This window comes from Pelophylax lessonae, assembly GCF_965119305.1.
Source record: "Pelophylax lessonae genome assembly, chromosome: 1".
Lineage (NCBI taxonomy): Eukaryota > Metazoa > Chordata > Amphibia > Anura > Ranidae > Pelophylax > Pelophylax lessonae.
The window spans coordinates 660,967,402-660,990,301 of NC_138768.1; the positions used below are offsets into that span (position 1 = coordinate 660,967,402).

Below are 22,900 nucleotides of genomic sequence, written 5' to 3' on the forward strand. Positions count from 1 at the left end.
GATATATGACGTACTGGGATATATGATGTACTGGGATATATAACGTACTGGGATATATAATGTACTGGGATATATGATGTACTGGGATATATAATGTACTGGGATATATAATGTACTGGGATATATGATGTACTGGGATATATAATGTACTGGGATATATAATGTACTGGGATAGAAGACGTACTGGGATATATGATGTACTGGGATATATAATGTACTGGGATATATAATGTACTGGGATATATGATGTACTGAGATATATAATATACTGGGATAAATGATGTACTGGGATATATAATGTACTGGGATATATAATGTACTGGGATATATGATGTACTGAGATATATAATGTACTGGGATATATGATGTACTGGGATATATAATGTACTGGGATATATGACGTACTGGGATATATGATGTACTGGGATATATAATGTACTGGGATATATAATGTACTGGGATATATAATGTACTGGGATATATGATGTACTGGGATATATAATGTACTGGGATATATAATGTACTGGGATATATGATGTACTGGGATATATAATGTACTGGGATATATAATGTACTGGGATATATGATGTACTGAGATATATAATATACTGGGATAAATGATGTACTGGGATATATAATGTACTGGGATATATGATGTACTGGGATATATGATGTACTGGGATATATGACGTACTGGGATATATAATGTACTGGGATATATGACGTACTGGGATATATAATGTACTGGGATATATAATGTACTGGGATATATGACATACTGGGATATATAATGTACTGGGATATATAATGTACTGGGATGTATGATGTACTGGGATATATAATGTACTGGGATATATGATGTACTGGGATATATGACGTACTGGGATATATGATGTACTGGGATATATGACGTACTGGGATATATAATGTACTGGGATATATAATGTACTGGGATGTATGATGTACTGGGATATATAATGTACTGGGATATATGATGTACTGGGATATATAATGTACTGGGATATATAATGTACTGGAATATATAATGTAATGGGATATATAATGTACTGGGATATATGATGTACTGGGATATATAATGTACTGGTATATATAATGTACTGGGATATATGATGTACTGGGATATATAATGTACTGGGATATATAATGTACTGGGATATATGATGTACTGGGATATATAATGTACTGGGATATATGATGTACTGGGATATATAATGTACTGGGATATATGATGTACTGGGATATATAATGTACTGGGATATATGACATACTGGGATATATAATGTACTGGGATATATGATGTACTGGGATATATGAAGTACTGGGATATATAATGTACTAGGATATATAATGTACTGGGATATATAATGTACTGGGATATATGACGTACTGGGATATATGATGTACTGGGATATATAACGTACTGGGATATATAATGTACTGGGATATATGATGTACTGGGATATATAATGTACAGGGATATATAATGTACTGGGATATATGATGTACTGGGATATATAATGTACTGGGATATATGATGTACTGGGATATATAATGTACTGGGATATATAATGTACTGGGATAGAAGACGTACTGGGATATATGATGTACTGGGATATATAATGTACTGGGATATATAATGTACTGGGATATATGATGTACTGAGATATATAATATACTGGGATAAATGATGTACTGGGATATATAATGTACTGGGATATATAATGTACTGGGATATATGATGTACTGAGATATATAATGTACTGGGATATATGATGTACTGGGATATATAATGTACTGGGATATATGACGTACTGGGATATATGATGTACTGGGATATATAATGTACTGGGATATATGATGTACTGGGATATATAATGTACTGGGATATATGACGTACTGGGATATATAATGTACTGGGATATATAATGTACTGGGATATATGATGTACTGGGATATATAATGTACTGGGATATATAATGTACTGGGATATATAATGTTCTGGGATATATGATGTACTGGGATATATAATGTACTGGGATATATAATGTTCTGGGATATATGATGTACTGGGATATATAATGTACTGGGATAGAAGACGTACTGGGATATATAATGTACTGGAATATATAATGTACTGGGATATATAATGTACTGGGATATATGATGTACTGGGATATATAATGTACTGGAATATATAATGTACTGGGATATATAATGTACTGGGATATATGATGTACTGGGATATATAATGTACTGGGATATATGACGTACTGGGATATATAATGTACTGGAATATATAATGTACTGGGATATATAATGTACTGGGATATATAATGTACTGGGATATATAATGTACTGGGATATATAATGTTCTGGGATATATGATGTACTGGGATATATAATGTACTGGGATAGAAGACGTACTGGGATATATAATGTACTGGAATATATAATGTACTGGGATATATAATGTACTGGGATATATAATGTACTGGGATATATGATGTACTGGGATATATAATGTACTGGGATATATGACGTACTGGGATATATAATGTACTGGAATATATAATGTACTGGGATATATAATGTACTGGGATATATGACTACTGGGATATATAATATACTGGGATATATAATGTACTGGGATATATGACTACTGGGATATATAATGTACTGGAATATATAATGTACTGGGATATATAATGTACTGGGATATATAATGTACTGGAATATATAATGTACTGGGATATATAATGTACTGGGATATATAATGTACTGGGATATATGATGATGTACTGGGATATATAATGTACTGGGATATATGATGTACTGGGATATATAATGTACTGGGATATATAATGTACTGGGATATATAATGTACTGGGATATATGATGTACTGGGATATATAATGTACTGGGATATATAATGTACTGGAATATATAATGTACTGGGATATACGATGTACTGGGATATATAATGTACTGGGATATATAATGTACTGGGATATATAATGTACTGGAATATATAATGTACTGGGATATACGATGTACTGGGATATATAATGTACTGGGATATATAATGTACTGGGATATATAATGTATTGTCTGGGATAAAAGATGTTGTAATCCAAGTAGGAGTTCAGTTTTGTTGGTACATTATTCTTGTCTTGGTAAATGTTCAGTTGAGAGGAAGAAATGAAAAAAAAAAAAGGCAATTTAAAAATGAAAGAAAACAATTGTATTTAATGAAGTAAACTTGTGACGCTGTGTGAAATGCTCAGCACAGGAGAATGGAATGATTTGCAGATGTTCTCCCCAAGTTTTCTGGAAGTGTGGTTGTAGAAGTGAGCAGCCATGAAGAGAAGGGAGCAGAGCACACTGAGAGGGGCTTTATGGTGAACATTCCCATAGACACCCCATGACACGATAGAAGTCATTTCCCTGAACTTGTATGTGTAGAGTTCCCATTGTGAGGAGAACCTCTACCTACACCCGGCCCTCACTCTGTGAGAGAACGTCGCCTCCCCTCCCCCTCTGTCTCTTTTAAGACGGGCCCCCCGTGCGGCCGTGCGCCGCCTGCTTGGGGTTGTGCTTTGCAGACGGTCCCTGGTCGGGGTGTGTTGTGTATTGGCAGTGGGGCGGCTCCGACTCCCTGACGCCAGTGAGACCAGATCAATCCAGGTTGCCGTGGAGGAGGAGGAGGGAGCTTCTCATCCCGGGCTGCTGCTGCTGAAGGCATGCGAGCGGCTTCCCTGCATCGCTGCACACACCGACCCGCCGCCGCTTGGTGACTGACCGCCGGCCAGGCAGCAGGTAAACGAGGCTGGGGAGAGGGGGCTGGGAAGTGAAGGGGGTCGGGACTGGAGATAGGAGTCTTCGGCCTCTGCTCCGTCACTTTACAAAGTAGTTTAGTTGGGCGGAGTGCGGCTCTCCTCTGCTGGGACTTGTAGTGACGGAAGAGCCGCTGCCAGGAGTCCCCCCTCCCTCCTCCACCACTCCCTGTGTTCCAGCTCCTCCATGGGGCCCGGGCAGGGGAGCAGCGAGGCTGGGTGACTCCACAGCGCTCCCCCGTATCCCAGCAATGAGTCAGTCCGGGATAGTGCGAACTTGTGCTGTGGGATCCTGGAAAGAAGAAAGGAGGGGTGGGGGTAGAGTGATGGCGCCTGCACCGCACAGAACAAGTCCTTGTGTGTGAGGAGTCAGCCTCCCCTCTCTCTCTCTCCCTGTGGAAGGGCCGGACATTCCCAGCACACTGCTGTCTGCTCTCCCCGCTGACCTTCCCTCTCCGCCATACTAACTCCTAGCAGCACAACTTTCTAACTGGAGGTAAAGTCTGTACACATTGCAGCTCTGTTCTCCTACACCCAGTACCGGTCTCTGACCACTAAAGTTTTATCCCCCCCCCCCCCCTGTACATTTCTAGTGCCCCCTTCCCCCACATACACACCAATGTTGGTTGAAGCAGTATTAAACCCCCCTGAAAATATTTATTATAATGCAGCTTCCCAATTCTTGCATGTAATGGCTGCATTCTGTATTTTTGGGCTTTTTTCTATCTTCACCAGTGATATAGCCAGTAAGTCTGTTGTTTAACAAAACAAGCTGTCCTGCTGATGTATCAGAGGGTTGAGACAAACCATTTACCACTGACGGGGGTGCTTACAATGAGCTTTTATTTATGTATCTCAAAGGGGGAGAACTGCTTATAAAGGTTTTTCTCACACTGATGAGACTTGTGAGTCCCCATGTGAAATTCAATGTCCTAACTGACTACACAAGTCTTGTCTGACTTTAGAAAAGGTTCCTGCATTGCTTTGGCCTGACTTTGATATGACTTCAATGCCACAGAGTGTAAAAAGTCACATTAAAGTCGCACTCCAAAGTTGCCCTGAAAGTCAGGCTAGTGCTAAGCGCTTGTTCACATCATAGCGATTGTTGTCATGTCACATCCTATTGCCTGCAATGGCAGTGTTCGGAATTGATGCAAGGCTGACTTTGCGGTGCCGCATTCATTTGAAAAAGTAGTACCGTATTTTCCGGCGTATAAGACGACCCCCCTAATTTTCAAGTTAAAACGTAGGTTTTGGGCTATACTCGCCGTATAAGACTACCCCCCTTCCGAAGCAAGGCAACACCATTGAAAAACATCAGATTTCTCATAGATCTCCAAATTACCCCAAGTACTGTAATACATGTAATCTCTCATAATATCTCCAAGGTACCCTAAGTATAAGTATTACCGGTAGATGTAATCTCAAGACGCTGGCTGTGCGGGAATCCTGTACCGGTATACCGTATGTACCGTAGCTTCGGCTACATACAGTATACTGCGCTGAGCCAATCACAGTGAGCGATGTATTCTATTATTAAATGCAAAGCCTGCTCGGATTGGCAGAGTCAGAGAGGCGGGCCGATGTTACTCCACCAATCCAAGAAGGCTTTGCATTCAATAATAGAATACATCGTTCTCCCTGATTGGCTCAGCACGGTACACTGTATGTAGCCGAAGCTGCGGTACATACGGTATACCGGTACAGGATTTCCACACAGCCAGCGTCTTGAGAGATTACATCTACCGGTAATACTTATACTTAGGTTACCTTGGAGATATTATACTCGGTGTATAAGATGACCCCCCCATTTTTGGGGGGTTTTTTTGAGGTTCAAAAGTAGTCTTATACGCCAGAAAATACAGTACATACGCTACTTTTGGCAATTTTCAGGTGTGATTTCTATAGACATCTGTGCATGAAGCTGCATAGATTTCCTCAAAGTCCCCACTGAGATGCGTCTTTGAAGTGTTGTGATTGCAGGTGAAATCGCAGAATTTTAAAGCCGTACTAAATGTGAGCGGGGGCTTAGCTGTAGTTTTGTTTCAGTTTGTTAGGCTGGGTTCACACTGGGGCAGCTTCAAAGTCACCTGACTCTGAAGCCACCCTGTGCAGCGCGTCTTCAGCGTGGCTTGCAAAATACTTTTCTAATAGAAGTCAATGCAAGCCGATCCAAAGTCGCCCCAAGTAGTGCAGGATCCTTTTTTCTAAGTCAGGAGTGACTTGAGTCGCTCCGATTAGAATGGTTCCATTGCACTGAATGGAGCGTGACTTGTCAGGTGGCTAAGTCGACTGACAAGTTGCCCTAGTGTGAATCGGGACTTGGTGTATTTAAATCTCCCCTGGTGTCCACCCACCCATCGAGGGGGGGGGGGGGGTAATTCAATATCAACATCTTACAAAGTCATCCACAGCTCTGCCCCCTGGTACATCACTAACCTAGCCTCCAAATGTCTCCCAAACCATTCTCTCAGGTCCTCACAAGACTATTTTCTCTGGCTCCCTCGTCACCTCCTCGCATGACTTCTCCAGAGCCCCCCTGGAACTCCCTACCTCAATCTGTCTCCTGCTCTATCCACCTTAAGGCAATCCCTAAAAACCCATCTCTTTACAGAAGCCTATCCTGCTTCTAACAAACTTCTTTTTTTTTTTTTTTTTCCTCCATCAACTCTGCCCCCCCCCCCTATGGTTTTTTTGTTTCACCTGACCTTCCCAATTTTTAAGCTCTAATGCACAGGGCATTGTAATTTGTTTTCTATTGTATTGTCACTGTACTGTTTGCCATCTTTATGTGAAGTGCTGCACATGGTGTTATATAAATCCTCTATTATGATGATGATGATAATATTAATCTGCTAGCCCATTTAACACTCCCCTCCCCCTAGACTGACAGACAATGCTGGTGTTCAAAGGTGCCCTCTGTTCTCCTTCCTCCAAAGTGGGGACACTCCTAATACAGGTGATGTTATTGGCCAGATCATAAGGTGAAAACCGAGGGAAAAAGAGGGAAAAACAAAACAAAAAACAAATGCAGTGATTAGATCTCTAGTGTTTCGTAAGCTGATATAAATTTCATTTCTGGTTTTGGGTTTTAGGGGTAGAGGAGTGATCTATTAAAAATTACCTTATTCCTTGCTCCAGAAGGCTCCTTTAAAGCCAGCCATAGACTGTTCAATTCTTGGTCCGTTCAGCAGTTGATTGGTCGGATTGATTGGTCAACTTGGGTACAACCAGCCTGTCAGATTTTACATGCAATTATTGCTAGGGGATGTTACAGCTGCTATGAATAATCACTGTGTTCTCCCAGGGGGGGGCGGCTTTGCCTGCTGGGAGAGCACAATGGCTCCACAGGCGGTATTCCTCCATTAACACTGACTGACTGACACTGACCTGTGGTTACAGGAAAGAAAAGTGCTTTGTCTGTTGCCAGCCTTAGGCACTCCAGCTGATCACCTCAACCACAATGCAGGACTAATAGCCCTACACTGTACATGAGGACACAGGGGTCCGTCCTCAACCTGGAGGTTTGGAGAGAAAAGCACTGACAGCCAGGTAAGTATTAAAGCCTTTACCACTACCCCCTAGATGTAAGGAGCATTAGATGCACCCTAAAATGTCACCTTCAAAGTTTTTAGGTTTAACTGCTTCCATACTGGGCCATTTCTGGAACTCCTTTCCTATATGTAAATAAATCATCATTTGTTTGCTAGAAAATTACTTGGAACCCCCAAACATTATATATGTATGTATATGTGTATGTATCTATAATTTTTTTTTCTAGCAGAGACCCTAGGGAATAAAATGGCAGTCATTGCAACTTTTTATGTCACACGATATTTGCGCATAAATTTTTTAAACGCTTTTTTTTTGGGGGGGGGGGGAGAAACTTTTATGAATTAAAAAAAAAAAAAAAAAAAAAAAAAAACCCTAAAGTTGGCCCAATTTTTTTTTTTGTGTGTAATGTGAAAGATGTTATGCGGACTAAATAGATACCCAACATGTAATGCTTTAAAATTGCGCACACTCGTGGAATGATGCCAAACTTCGTTACCTAAAATTCTCTATAGACAATGCTTTAAAAACGTTTACAGGTTATCAGTTTGGAGTTAGAGGGGGTCTAGGGCTAGAATTGTTGCTCTCGCTCTAACATTCGCGGCATTACCTCACATGTATGGATTGAACCAGTTTACATAAGTGGCCGCAATGTACACATGCGCTCGCTTCTGCTTGAGGGGATGGGGGCACTTTCAAACATTTTTTTTTTTCTATTTTTACACTTTTCCTTTAAAAATTTTTTTTTTTTTGATTACTTTCATTCCGATTACAAGGAACGTAAACATCCCTTGTAATAGGAATAGTGCATGACTGGTCCTCTTTATGGAGAGATCTGGGATCAATACAGGCCTCCTACAGGATAGAAAGCCTAAAATAAAAAAAAAAAGCCTAAAATAAAAAAAATGATCTCTGCTATCCAGCCGAGATCACAGCAGTATTGACAACTGCCAGGCCGGGAGTGACGTCATCACGTCATGCCCAGGCCTCAAAGTCAGACACTGCCGGGGACCATCTGGTCTCGGCGGTCTCTATGGTGTACTTCTGACGGTGGCCGATTCCTTCTCTGGCTCGCAGATCACACGGGGGAGCCGGTAGAAGCACCGGAGGGCGGCGGGGATGTCCCCCATTGCTGCCTGTAAGAACAATCAAGCAGCTGAACAGCTATGATTGTTCTTATGGTGAAGGGAATCGCCAGCTAAAAAAAAATATCTGAATGATGCCTGCAGATTTAGATATCCCCACTTAAAGCCCTGGACATCATATGACATCCAGCGGTAAGGAAGTGGTTAAAGAGCTTGGAGGAGACTGGCCTTAGGCTGGTTTTACACAGGTGGACTTGATCGGACTATCCATTGCACTATGTAGTGGCAGATGTCAGCGGGCGTGTCCGCTGACACCCACCGGCATCTGATCCGATCCTGTCCGCCACAAACAGGGGATTGAATCCAATGGATTGAAACGGATGGTTTTCCATTTGACAGCCCCATAGAGAACAGCAGGGCTGTGTCTGTGTCATCCGCTTTCTCAGCAGGGAGATACCCTGCTGAGCTGTGGCTGCAGACTACAGAGAATGCCCATGTGAAACCAGCCTTAGGTGTGAAAAACAGGTTATGTGCTTTTGTCAGGCACTGTCATTGAAAACTGTGGGGCTAGAAGGCACACGATCATTGAATACAATTGTAATTTTATTTTTGGAAACGCACAGCAAATCATTCAGGTGTAAACAGTTGCCTAACCCCATTACAACTGCCTAACGTGTGGCGACAAAAGGGTGGGCTTTAACACTAAAACGCTGTATGTATGTAGGGTGTCATGGTTTCCAGGTGTTCCTGCTGAAGGGGAAGTCTCCCAACTGACTCCTGTGAGAGGCTTCTCATAGGGTAGTGGAGGAAGCCCAATCAGGGGGCACATTCAAGCTTGTAACTACTCCAGAAGGCAGATTATGCTGCAAAGGATTCTGGGAGTAGGTATAAGTTTGGGGGAAGCGTGTGACCCGGCGTCTTTGACGGAAGCAGAGTCCCAGGAGAGAGAGAACGGCTATCTCTCCTACTGTCTGAGGAAGTGGATGTCTTGGGGTGTCGCTCGAGTATCCAGAGAGTGCTGGGTTGAGCTGAGGGGATCCGGTGTGCCGAGAACCAGCGGAGAGCGAGAGGGGTTCAGTCTCAGGAAAGCCTACACAGGTCGTGAGCACCCATGTATATAGTGCATGTGTGGTGACAGAAAGGTGGGCTTTAACGCCCAAACGCCGTATAGGTGTTGCTGGGCGGATGAGGTCTCTGCATTGAGTTTGCGCTCCCAGCACAGACACAAAGCTTTAAAAGACAACTCTTGGTCCTTGCTAATAATCGGTAGCCGGCAGGACCCGCTTTGCTTCTGATCATGTGACAGCAAGTCAGTAGTCATGTCATAAGCCAATCTTTCCTGCTCCCTGGTGCTTAGAACTTTTTAAAAAGGATGCCAGGGTAGGGAGTGAAAGAGTTGGTTGTTAAGCCACTTCATAAACTAAACACAATCTCCTCTGTTATAAAGCCTCCTATGCTGCTGTGTATGTCCATTGTAAAAAATTTTTTACCTGATTTCACAGCACAGATTGGCGGTCACGTGACTCCTTGAGGCTCCCTCTCCTGATCTAACAGCTAGAGCGGGAGGGGCTGACATTTTCCTGCTGATGTCAAGCGGAAGGGGAGGAGAGAGCCGAGACGTCAGCCGGGTAGGAGGGGAGCCTCGGAGTCATGTGACCTCCGATCCGTGCTGTGAAATCAGGTAGAAATGGGAATCTTTTTTACAAAGGACATACGCTGCAGCCTAGGAGGCTTTATAACAGAGGAGATTGTGTGGAGTTTAAAGGTATTTCAGCATCATTGACGACACAGGGAGCAGGGCTGTGGATGACTGAGATATGTACACTGACCACGTTGTCAGGGCTCAGCAGCCGTAATACACCATGGTCAGTGTACAGGGGAGGGAAGAAACTGGCAGAATCAGCCAGGTTTTTTTAGGTGATACAGGGGGCCAAATTACACAGCACAAGTACTGTGCTTTTATAACATGCTTAAATTGGCAGGATCCTTTTTTTTTTTTTTTTGGGTAATGCTTTAAGATGGAAGGAGGTGTTTGTTTTGTTTTATTTTTTTTTATTTTTTTTTGGGGGGGGGGTTCCCCCTTAAAGTGTAGCTGATTACTGATGCTGCCACTAACATCCTTCCTGTCCTAGGGTGACATTTCTCATTGTACTGTATGGAGTTGCTGTATTGTCACCTTTGGTGGATAACATAGGGATTTCAGTTCAGTCTGCAGAAAGTGCTAAGGATTAGGGCTGAAAGATAGTTGATGTGACATCGAATATTGTGCGGCGAGCGTGGGCGATAGTCACATCGCCGAACTTGCGTAGTAAGGCAGCCCTGCAGCTAGTTCTCTGGTGAGCAGGGCGTCGTGAGCAGCGGCACAGCGAACCAATCATGCGTGCCTGCACACCTGATTGGTTCGCTGTGCCGCTACTCACGACGTGATTGATTCGCTGTGGGACGGAAGTGTATTGTGGGGACTGGGAGTGTGCTTCCGGTGCGAAGGAGCTGCCTGGTGGAGAGGACTAAAACTCCCAGTGTTACCCCCACTTCCGTGTTTCCGTCTGCCCCCAGCCAGAGAGATTCCCTCTCCCTCCGGGATAACCGACTTCACAGCCCGATCATGGGGGCCAAACAGAAGAGGCGGAAGGAGCGCACGTGTGCCGAGGCCGCCAAGAAGGTACCAAATACGGAGGGAAGGCGACTGTACCGTGTACACCAGGAAGAGGCAGGGCGGAGAGGTCTATATAGCGATATGTGAGGGGGGGAGCAATACAATGGGAGGGATAAGAGTTAGGAGGGGTGGTGTAAAGTGGGGGGGGGGTATATATAATGTGATGGGGGGTGTATACTGTATGTAGTGTAATGGGAGTGGGGGAGGTGTGTATATACATATGTATATATTAATGGGGGATGGTTAGATTATTATTCAGGATTTATATAGACAACAGTATATACAGTGCATACACCTCCCCCATATTACTATATACATGTGCAGTATAAATATCGCAATATACATAGTTGGGGAAAAAATATCGCAATGTTTTTTTTTTCTTCCCCCCCCCCATATCATGCAGCCCTACTAAGGATGCTGAACTAATGCAGCTACCACATTCAAAGACTGGTTTACTGCAACATAACATTTTCTTTCTTGAGTTTAGATCCCTTTTGACATGCATGTAACTTGCCAGGAAAGGGGCATGTCTCACTTGTTTTTTTTTCCTCTCCATTTTTTCCTTTTTTACTGTTGTGTCTTTGTAAATACATTTCCTGTCTGGTGTCCCATATAACTTTATTTTGTGGCCAGGTTAGGAAACCAAGAGCGCTGTCTGTGTCAGAATGAGCATGGTCATATTGTGTCTTGTGCTGTACTACAATTTTATGTTAATCAGTAGAATTGAAGCATCAGACAAGAAGGGATTTAGTACGGCTGGCTAATACAATGTCAGATGATTAAGGAACGGTCTCCATTTTCACGACGGACAGATGTGTTAGCCTGCAGTCTGTTGCATCAGTCAGGAAGCTGCTTCAGGTCCTCCCTGGAGAAATGTTTCCTAGCTTTTGGCTGCTAAGGCTCTGGTTACTGTGGAAATGATTGGAGGCCTTTGTTTGGTTTGTGAGTTTGTAGTAGCCCCTAGTCCAGTCATTCTGAACCATTCAGTCTCATGGGAGAGCTGCTGCAAGGCAAGATTGGGTTACTCCGGAGGGCATGGGCTGTCCTTGCCTCATCGTCTGACCTCTTACAGTATGTGTAAACCATAACAGTGTGAGAACATGTTGTAGTATAAATGCCTCATCGTTGTAAAACAAAATACTTTATATTTCATGGTGATTTTTTTCCCCAGCTTCACAGCTACCTGTCTACATACCCTTACTCTGGGGTTGACTGCATGTTATCAGTTAGTCCTGAGCAGTAAGAACTGTGGACCAGACCTGTGCATTTTGACAGCATAGCTGAATGTAACCTCCACCAGTGGCACATGTGACAGGGTGACAACGCAGTGGACCAACCCATTGCAGAGCAGCTTTTGGAATGTAGTGGTGTTTAAAATGTATATAGGATTTTAGTGAATGCCTTTAGCTTTTCTAAAGCTGATCTATAAATCCAAATATTAATCTTTTTGTATATTGCAGCGTACCAACCCTTATTTTGCCTGAATTTTTATTTTTACTTGATGATCCTGTCAAAAACACACTTGCTTTTCTAGGATGACAACACACTAGCTGCTCTGTTTATCTATGGAGGAGCAATTTTCTCTTCCTTACTAAGCTGCAATAAAGTTTTGTTCTTGGGTATAGATCTAGCCTAAACAAAACTTGCTACTTTAGATTAACTTCCGTCAAACAGGAATGTTGAAAAAAACTCCTCAGTTGGTGGCTGCAGCTGCTGATCAGTGTATTCACACAGTGGAGAGTCCCGACTATGGGAGGGATTCCACCATCCACCTCGCTTGTGTGACTGGAGGAATTATTTATTTTATTTTATCAGCCTGCCATATGAATTAAAAAAACAAGTATCTGTGGCCAGCTTTACCATAATACATTCCTATACTTTGCAAAGTTGCCCTTTTCAGGCCGAGCTACTGATTGGCCAAGGAAAAGGAACTGGCAGCACTCCAGGTTGAGCAGTGAGTTCTTGTCTCTTCAATTACTGATTGGCCAGCCATACTTCAACTTTTCACTTTGACAGAGAGAAAATAACCTTCTACCCACAGGTAAGCAGGACACGGCAGTGTTTACCAATCCAGAAAGTATAGAGTATGTAGCGCCAAAGGATAAATACAATAAATATAAGCAAAGTGTATATCTAATAAAATAATGTATCTGTAAATAAATAATTATAAATATGTATCGCAAAAAGGTGCAAGTGCTCTAAAATTCTGTGATAATATGATCCGGGTGCTAAAAAATCTAATTCTGTGAATTAGAATACTTCTATAAATAGTTAGTGTCACAATAAGTGCTCGTGCGAATAAATATATCTATTAAGCATACACAAGTGGAAATTAAAATGGATGCAAAAAGTCCATAAAAAGTGGGTAATTTCTTCTATGCTGTGTTGATAGCAAGTGACCAAGTGCTGGTGCTTAAATATCATAAAGTGACTTGGTGCATTAATAGAGTTAATGAGCCAAACCCACTTTTTGCACACACAGGTGCTGATGGGTATGGATAGGTAGCTTCCTCCTGTCCTCCCTCTGGATAAAAGTGCTTCAGGTAGGATAAAATAGCCAGATCCGCAGTGTCAGACACAGTGAAGGGGATAGGGTGGTCACCTCCTCACTCTTCTCTCCACCGTCATGGTACGTGTATAAAATAAACACAGCGATCTAGTGCGCTCTGTAACAACTACTTTATTGGGGTAATAATACAGCAAAACACTCACATGGATTGGCACTCAGCCAGTGCATGCATGGACAGCGATATGGGTGCTACAGCGTGTGCAGGCTCCTCCCCCGTGGCATACAGCAAGATGATGCTAAACGGGAACAGTGAGACAAGTTTACAAAAATTGTGTAGCTTCATTCATAAATTCCTTCATCAGCTGCTCCGAAGTGGCACCCCAACAGAATAAAACTTGCCCCTGACCACTAAAGCTGGCCGTACGTTATACAATTTTCTACTTCAATTTCCTTAAGATTTACCTTCAACTATAATGTGCAAAGGCCTGCCTAATTGCATATAATTTGAAAGTTTTTAGGTTTGACCTCCATATTATATGGTTGGGAAATCTAAAGGAAAATTGTATAATGTATGGCCAAGCTTCATTGGGAGAAAATCTGTCATCTCTTCACAGGTAATTCTGTCACAGACCTGTACAAAGATGTCCTTTCTCTGCACAGGATTTCAGGGGTCACAAATACATACAAATGTCCCATATACTTTGCTAATTGCAGCTTACTTTGTGTTTAAAGTGGCTAAGCCACTGTTTTTATACCATCCCCTCTGTTAGATTACAACCTGTATCCAAGGGTCTGTGCTTTATTTAAAAAAAAAAAAAAAAGCTGATTTCTACCTGTTTTCATAGTTCCTATCGGAATTCGTGTGACTCTGGGCTCTCTTCTCTCCCTGTCTGACATCTCAGCGAGCGGGGCCAAGAACTTCCACTGACATCAGCCGGTGAGGAAAGGAGGAGAGAGTCAGTAGTCATGGGAGCACCGATGGGAGCTGTGAAAACGGGTATAAATCATTTTTTTTTCTTTAAAGCGCAGAAACTAGGATACAGGTTGTAATCTAACAGAGGGGATGGTGTAAAGATAACCTAGTTTTGTAGCAGCGGGGAGGGGAGCAGAGCAGTGCTAGTAAGAGCAGACAGGCAAGGAGGCGGGGGTGGACAGAGGAGAGCTGCAGATAGCTGTGGATGACGGAGATACGTACACTGACCACGGTGTTGGGGCTCAGCAGCCATGATACACCGTGGTCAGTGTACAGAGGGGAGGGTAGAAACTTGAGCATCAGCCAGGTTTTAGGTGATACAGGGGGCCAGATTACACAGCACAAGCACTGTGCTGTCTAACATGCTTTAAGGGAACAGGATCTGTTTTTTTTTTTTTTTTGGTAACAAACACTTAAGAGTCGGTTCACACTAAGGTGACACGACTCACTACTTCGGGGGCGACTTGTGCATTACCATGCACCACGACTTCGGAGCGACTTGCAGGGACTTCACATAATGGAAGTCTATGCAAGTCGCTCCGAGGTCGCCTGAAGTAGTACAGGACCCTTTTTCTTTTTCTAAGTCGGAGCGACTTGTGTCGCTCCTATTAGAACGGGTCCTGTAGCGGTCAATGGACCGCGAGGGAGTGCGACTTGTCAGGTTGACAAGTCGCATGACAAGTCGCGGCAGTGTGGACCAGCTCTTAATTTATTTAAAATGTCTCTGAGGTTTTTAGGAGCTTGGATATAGGATCGCTAGCCGTGTAACCTACATTAGCATTAAGTTTTAGGTATGGTTTAAATTGGGAGAGCTGGAAAGAACATTTCATCAGTAAAAGGCCCCTTTCAGACAGAGCGGATTCTGATTAAATCAGCAGGGGGTCTGTCCACTGATCCCTGGTGATCTGAGAAGAGCCCTGCAGATTACAGGTGCAAATGGACTCCACTGACTGTTTTCACCCGGTATGCCCTCCATTCCAATCCACCCACACAGAAAACAAAAAAAACCCTTTCTTTTGTGTATTGGATCAGAGGTAGGCAGATGTTGATGAACAAAAGTTAGTTTATACCCGCCCATCCCTAGGGATAAATAGACCATTCAATCATGGCCCCCTGAAAAGCTGACAGGCGGACCTGATCAGAACCTGTAGATATAAAACAAAGAAAAGGGCGCACCAGCCTAGCGCATTATCCTCAGCGAGTTTATTTAAAATATCAAGATAAAAATCGGCTACTCACAAACATACGTAGAAAACAAGCATATCAGTTCCATAAAGCCGCCTCATTATAGGAGTCCAATATCTCATAGAAGCAGAGGGCTGACGCGTTTCGAGGCTGTGCCTCTTCCTCAGAGGCTCTGAGGAAGAGGCACAGCCTCGAAACGCGTCAGCCCTCTGCTTCTATGAGATATTGGACTCCTATAATGAGGCGGCTTTATGGAACTGATATGCTTGTTTTCTACGTATGTTTGTGAGTAGCCGATTTTTATCTTGATATTTTAAATAAACTCGCTGAGGATAATGCGCTAGGCTGGTGCGCCCTTTTCTTTGTTTTATATCTACAGTGTCTGGTCGACCGCCCCGGTCGTAAGGGGCAGCAAAGCCTAGCCATATTGGATGCCAAGTGTAAGTACGAGTTTCGGGATTGAGGCAGCCTGAGGACCAGGTTCTGAGCGCAGGAGTGAGGTGCTGAATAGCGCTCATTTTCTTTTCTGGGACCTGATCAGAATAGCCATGTGAAAGGGGCCTAAGGTTGTAAAACATTCTGCAGCTGACTCGGCACCTAAGGCAGAACTGTTCTTTGCTGCTTACCTGTTCGCTGTCACTAAAATTTCTCCTTTGTGGCCACCAGGAGCTGCACAGTATTTCTATGGAAAGAAGGCCTGCTATGCATGTGCAGTAGATTTTCCATTTATTCCTTTTGGAAGATGCTGCCCTGAGTCAATTGATGGCCTTATTGGTTATAGTAACCCAGGAGAAAAAACATATAATTGACACATGGCTACATTAAAGTGTTACTAAACCCAGAACCCTGCTTTCACCATTTCTGGTCTCCCACAGTACACAGGACATGGAAATGCAATTACGGTATTTTAGTAAATCTAAACGGTTAAATTCCTTTTCCCATCAGCAGTAGATGGCAGTCTTGTGAATCAGTGTCTGGTTAAAGCTTTTGTAGGAGTTTTCATTCTCCTCTGGCTCTCTGGATAGTGCTGATTGGCCCTGTGCTGATCACATGCACTCTCCTAAGAGTGGGAAATAAAAAAAACTCTCTAGCAATACACACCAAAATGTTGTCATAATGGTGATGGAAGACCTATTGATTTCCTACCCATACTACGTGTTATGTTTTTATACTTGTTTTGCAATAAGGTTGAACCCATGGTACATTGACTCTCATCTCTTCCCCTTGTGACACGTTGTCAGAAGAGCTTTTTGAATCCATAGAAATAGTGCCTGGCTGTACTTGTAGCAGACTGTTCATAGGTGCATTAGTTCTGTTTTAGTCCACTTTGCCATCTGGGAGCTTATTTAAAATTTGTGTTCTACATATTAATATGCCCTAAAGCAAACTTCTGTTTTAGAAAAATGTAGGCTGCCCTTTCTGGTGTCTGGCCAACTCTGACATCGCTGATCCTGAATAGGTGTGCAGGTCAGGAATCCTGGATTACCTACCTTAGGCTGGCCATACACTATACAATTTTCTTATTCAATTTCCTTTAGATTTACCTTTAACTATGTAGTGCAAGGGCCTGCCTGATTGCATACAAATTGAAAGTGTTTAGGTTTGACCCTATATTACATGGTTTTGGTAAATCTAAAGGAAAGTTGAACAAGAAAATTGTATAGTGTATGGCCAGCCTTATGTTGCACTCCCCCCGACGCAGTATCGTGCATTGTGTTATTACAAGTGGATGAATTTGGCTTCACAAGTACTGAAGCTGTAGTATGCCAGAGCACTAGCATTTTCAACAGGAGAGGTCCACAGTGTCAGCTTCTATACTCCATGTTTCTTGAATGCATTTTAGATTTGTTTAAATGGGTTATATGGTACTCTGCTTTTATTGCTTTGATAGATATTTTTTTAGCTATTTTAAATTAAAAGTGATTTTTTGTTCCTTAGTACACGGTATTTGCTGGAGTGCAGTATTAAAAAGTGTACTAATCTATGCTAATGTTTTCTAATGCTTTAACTGCAATTTGTTTCAAACCTACCGACTCATACAACCAGTATGAATGAGACCTTTAAGTTATTGCGGTGTCCAGGGTGGGTGATGACAAACGACATCCCAGAAGCCTGCAGTGTAAATATTCTGTTAGGTCATAGTCCCAAGTGCATGCCACTTGTTAGTCATTAGTATGTGTCACTGAGTTTTCTAGTTTAAAAAAAAAAAAAAAAAAAAAAGACCACTAGTCTTTTATGCAAGTGGAACATTTATTGGCTTCAAAGTCATTTTTGATATTCAGTGAAATTTTGAAATGACCTCACCCTATGTGTTCTAGCAGGTAGTTACATTTTGTATTCTGAAAACCTATACTGGAATCAGTACAGCATATTAGCAAAAGCTTATCCCTAATGATCATTTGAAGTGCTAATAAAACCAAAGCACCTATAATATGACAAGTGTATATATTCTCAATGTATTCTCTGTAGTTTATGCTGTGGGTATTACAACTATGGGTGTAAGGAGTTAAAAAGGATTCTGTAAATATTTGAAAATACCAACTGGATTTCTGTTTTGTTGTATGAATCGTTAGCCCCTGTTCACATCAGAGTGACTTGGCATCTGATTTGACCGTTCAAAATCTCATGACAAGTCGCACCCCATTGCCAACAGTGAGACCCTTCAGAATGCTGCGACTCATGTTGCAGCAATTATGAAAAGGGTTCCTGCAGCTTTTTACTGATTTAATTGTGACTTGCATAGACCTATGGTCATGCAATTAAATCAACCTTGCAGATTTTAAATTGTGCTGAATAAAGCTTCACAATTCTGGATAAAATGAGAATCCCGATTATTTATTTTTTTCTAGAATAAAAATCACAATTTTAGCATCTTTCACATTATACAAAAAAAATTGGCTGACTTTACTATTTCGTTTATTTTTTTTTAAATTTACTTGTTTTTCCCAAAAAATTACATTTGAAAGACTGCTGTGCAAATACCATGTGACAAAATATTGCAATGACCACCATTTTATTATCTATGGTCTCTGCTGAAAAAGAGAAAAAATAATATAATGTTCTGAGTAATTTTCTAGCAAAAAATACAGTTTTTTACCTTGTAAGCAAGTGTCAGAAAAAGGCTTAGTCTTTAAGACCCGGTCCACACTAGCGTGACTTGTCGCGCTCCCTCGTAGTCTAGTGACTGCTACAGGAACGGTTCTAATAGGAGCGACACAAGTCGCTCCGACTTAGAAAAAGGGTCCTGTACTACTTCGGGGCGACCTCGGAGCGACTTGCATAGACTTCCATTATGTGAAGTCCATGCAAGTCGCTCCGAAGTCATGGTGCATGGGAATGCACAAGTCGCCCCCGAAGTAGTAGAGTCGTGTCGCCCCAGTGTGAACCGAGCCTAAGAGGTTAAACTGACTTTTACAGACGTAAGTTCATTCCTTTTGATCTAAAAGAATGAAATGATACATTATAAAGCATTGTGTTTATAGTTATCTCCCAGCCTTAACAATGTTGATAAACATATGCCAGAGGCTTTTTTTTGACAGCTGTGAGTGAGCAGAGAACAGTTCTCTATGATAGTGAGGGGCTGGAATAGAGATTGCAATATCTTTTTGCTTAACGATTTATCGTGCAGCTCTAGTGCTGAAGTAGCACTATTTCAAAGCCACACTGATGTAAACTAGGGCTTAATGTTGATCTTGTGCAATTATACAACTTGCTTTGGCCCTCTGAGGGATAAACACATTTTAAAAATATGATTTATGAAGGTAGAACTGTAAAATTTGCTCAGCTGAAAGAAATGGAACTGTAAAGAAATTACTGATTATCTATGTAGGATCTTGCTGACAGATCTTGTGTAGTTTTAAAAAAAAAAGTCTTTAAAGTGTCTTTTATTTACACTCAGATGTGTTAGTGACATTAAACCTTCGTTTTTTTGTTTTTCTTATGACAGGCAACCCTTACCCTCCTCTTCTGGGCTCTTCCCTGTGCTCCAGGCCCTTCTTCTTTGGCAAGTGCCCCCCATAGCAAGCCACTTGTTATGGGGGCACTCATGCATGTTCATTTCCAATGTTGGCCCAGCCCCGTCCCCTCGGCATTTGATTGACAACCGCAGGAGCAATTGGCTTCTGCTGCTCTCAATCTTGCCCAGTGAGGAGGGAGACGGCAGCGAGAGCCGCTGCTCTCATGCACATCGCTGGTTCGGCTTGGGTATAAGTAATACAGGGTATACTGGAGGGATCCTGCAGTACAGAAGGTTTTTTGTACCGTAACGAATAGTATGTATTAAGCTTAAAAAAAAAAAAAAACAAAACCTTAAGGCTTTAGAACCACTTTAAATGTCACTCTGTACAGCATTTAGACTTAGAATTCTGGCATTTACACTTGTTTTTATACATACAAGTGAAAATTACTGAGCCCTTGCACAGGTTTTTTTCAATTTTACCAAATTGAATACAGTGCAGAAATATTGATCTTTAGTGTGTATGGGGCCCATAGAAAACAGTCCAGATTGATTTAAAAAAATAAAGTGGTGCTGTTTTTTTGAAGCTGTACGCATGAGCACTTAAAGAACATAGACTCAAACATTGTACAAAATGCATGTCCAAAATATCTGCTGTAACATGAATGTTTATACTGTAGTATAAAGGTTATAAATCCAGTTATTTCCATGCCCTCAGCCTGTGTTAGTTCTCCAAGGCCAAGTGGTGCATAAAACAGTTTCTCCATCTGTGTAGTTTTATTCAGCTAATGGAGGTCTCAACTAGCCCTTATAAATAATGTAAGCTGTGTCTAATGGAGAGACTCTAGGGACTGAGGAAAAAGCATCATTACTAGACTTTTCAAGATGCTACAGATCTCAGATTGATTTACAGCACTGATCTGGTGCAAAATGATATATCAGGGCGAACAGGGTCATTCTGGAAAAGTGTATTATGTGAAGCTATTAGTTCGCTGATCCTAATTAAGCCACATTGAAAAAGGCAGTTGTATGTGCAAAATGTGTCATAATGCATTCTTTTATGACAAGAGGGTGGGACACATTTTTAAAGACTTCCCTAATTGTTCTAAACCATGGGTGTCCAAACTTTTGGCTTCTCTGGGCCACATTGAGTGTAAAGAAATTATATTGGGCCGCATATTAAATATATATATATATATATATATATACTATAGTTAAGGTATATAAGTAAAAAAATGCTGCCACCGCGCCCCCCGCACTGATATAACACAACTAGAGGATGATCAAATGAAATGAAATCGGTATACAGAGGTTTACTTCTTCTGAGCAATAATAAAGGAACACTCTAACCACCATGACCACTTTAGTGATTTGAAGTGGTCATGGTGGTAGGTGTCAAACACTGCACGTTCCCCTCCCCCCCTCTGAGGCAGCCTCTGCCTACCGTTAGTTGGAAGCTGCTGTGGCCGTGCCCCCGACCCGACTTCCCTCCTCCCCAGCAAAAAAAAAAAATTGCGCATGCGGCCCTCGGACTGCAGGTTGGACATGCCTGTTCTAAACTTTATTCTTTAGCTTTGCTCTCTAGATTCACTAGGTGGCAAGCAAAACTACAATTCAGGTTGGAATGTGAAAAACCATATTCCATAGAAATGTACAGTAGGTTTGCCTATGTAGCAAAATCCACAAGACCATTTTGTGTAAATAATTTACGTGCTTATACTGTCCATGATTTGCAGTCCATGATTTCTGCTTAGGCTGAATAGAGACTGACCACAAGGTCCTTCAGACTGCTGCATTTAGTAAAATATCTACTCTTCACCTTACAACTCTGAGATAAAATCAGAGACGCTTTTTATTTATGGCAATTGTCAACATTAATAATGTATGAATATAATCCTAGTTTAGGATTTTTGTTTGGTGTTGCTTAAGTTCTGTGATCCAGGGAGCAAATGATTAACTTAAACATTTTAGCATGATGTTTTTTACTGTCAGTCAGGAAACCCGTTTCCAAACATTCCTTGATGTACTTATGACTAGTGTGCCAGCTACATCCGTTTCCTTTCTTAGGATGGTCCCAGAATGCTCAGGCTTGAAAATGACGGTTATCTATGCTTTATATACGGTGTACATAATGTTTTTTTTTTTCCCTCAAACTATGAGAACTTATTGAATATATCCTTTAATTTGATGTTGAACATGTACTAGTCTAGTATCGTCTTTTACATCACATCTTACATATCATAACATTTGATGCTGTAGTTGGTATTGTTTTTAGGGTGGCCACATCACTTCTTTTGGCTTACACAGAAAAAAATAAAATCCAGTATATGTGGAGTCTTGTTACGTAGTTATGTTGCCCATCTGGTACTTGGAGTTTCCAGACTGACCTCGGCACAATGAGCAGATAGGGAACATTGGCTGTAAAATGCTGAGCTACTGTGCACATTTATCATCCTGTTTTCTAGCAATTTTCTACTAGTTGTGTTAGGCAGCTGTGTTCTCATGTAATTGAATTACGTTTTTCTTAATGATGGTTCATTTTTTGAGCCTAAAAAAGCACTGTATATAGCACTCTACTTATGGTTTAATGGTTAATAGGTTGTTGGCTACAAGTCTTGGATCAGTTAAAAGACCAATTTTTTTGCTTAAACGTATGCAAGAACTAGCAAATGTATATGGGGTTTTATTTTTCCATCTTCTTTCTTTGGATAATTCCCATTATAACAAAACATTGCCAGTTAGATGGCATTTTAGGCTAAATGGAAGCTTACAATTAGATGTTACGCCTCTATGGGATTACTAGACACAAGTTCACCTTAAGGCAGCATTTGCCACCCATCAACAGTAAATGGATAATTTTCTGTCCTGTGGAACTATGCCCATCAGTCTACTTTCTTGTTATAGCAGTTGTCCTGTCATAACACACAATGCATTTGAAGGTGCAGTAAGTCCAAGCCTTCCTCCTTTCCTGCTTGGAGAATATCCAACTGATCAGACTTTTATTTTTTTTGGATAGCATATCCCAAATTTGCTGGATTGGGTTGAAATCTCGAATTTGGAGGCCAAGTCTGCACCACAAACTCATGTTTCTCAAACCAATCTTGAATTTCAGACCAGGCCCCCTTCTTCCA

General features: G+C 41.7%; 1 protein-coding gene across 1 annotated transcript in view; it reads left to right on the forward strand.

The window, feature by feature from the left end:
• The first annotated feature begins 3,643 nt into the window (after window positions 1-3,643).
• The window catches only part of SMAD1 (SMAD family member 1), a 197,490-nt gene continuing 178,233 nt past the window's right edge, over window positions 3,644-22,900 (forward strand). Inside the window, exon 1 of the mRNA XM_082265707.1 lies at window positions 3,644-3,837. The gene's annotated coding sequence lies outside the window, so the exon portion shown is untranslated. The remainder of the gene's footprint in view (window positions 3,838-22,900) is intronic.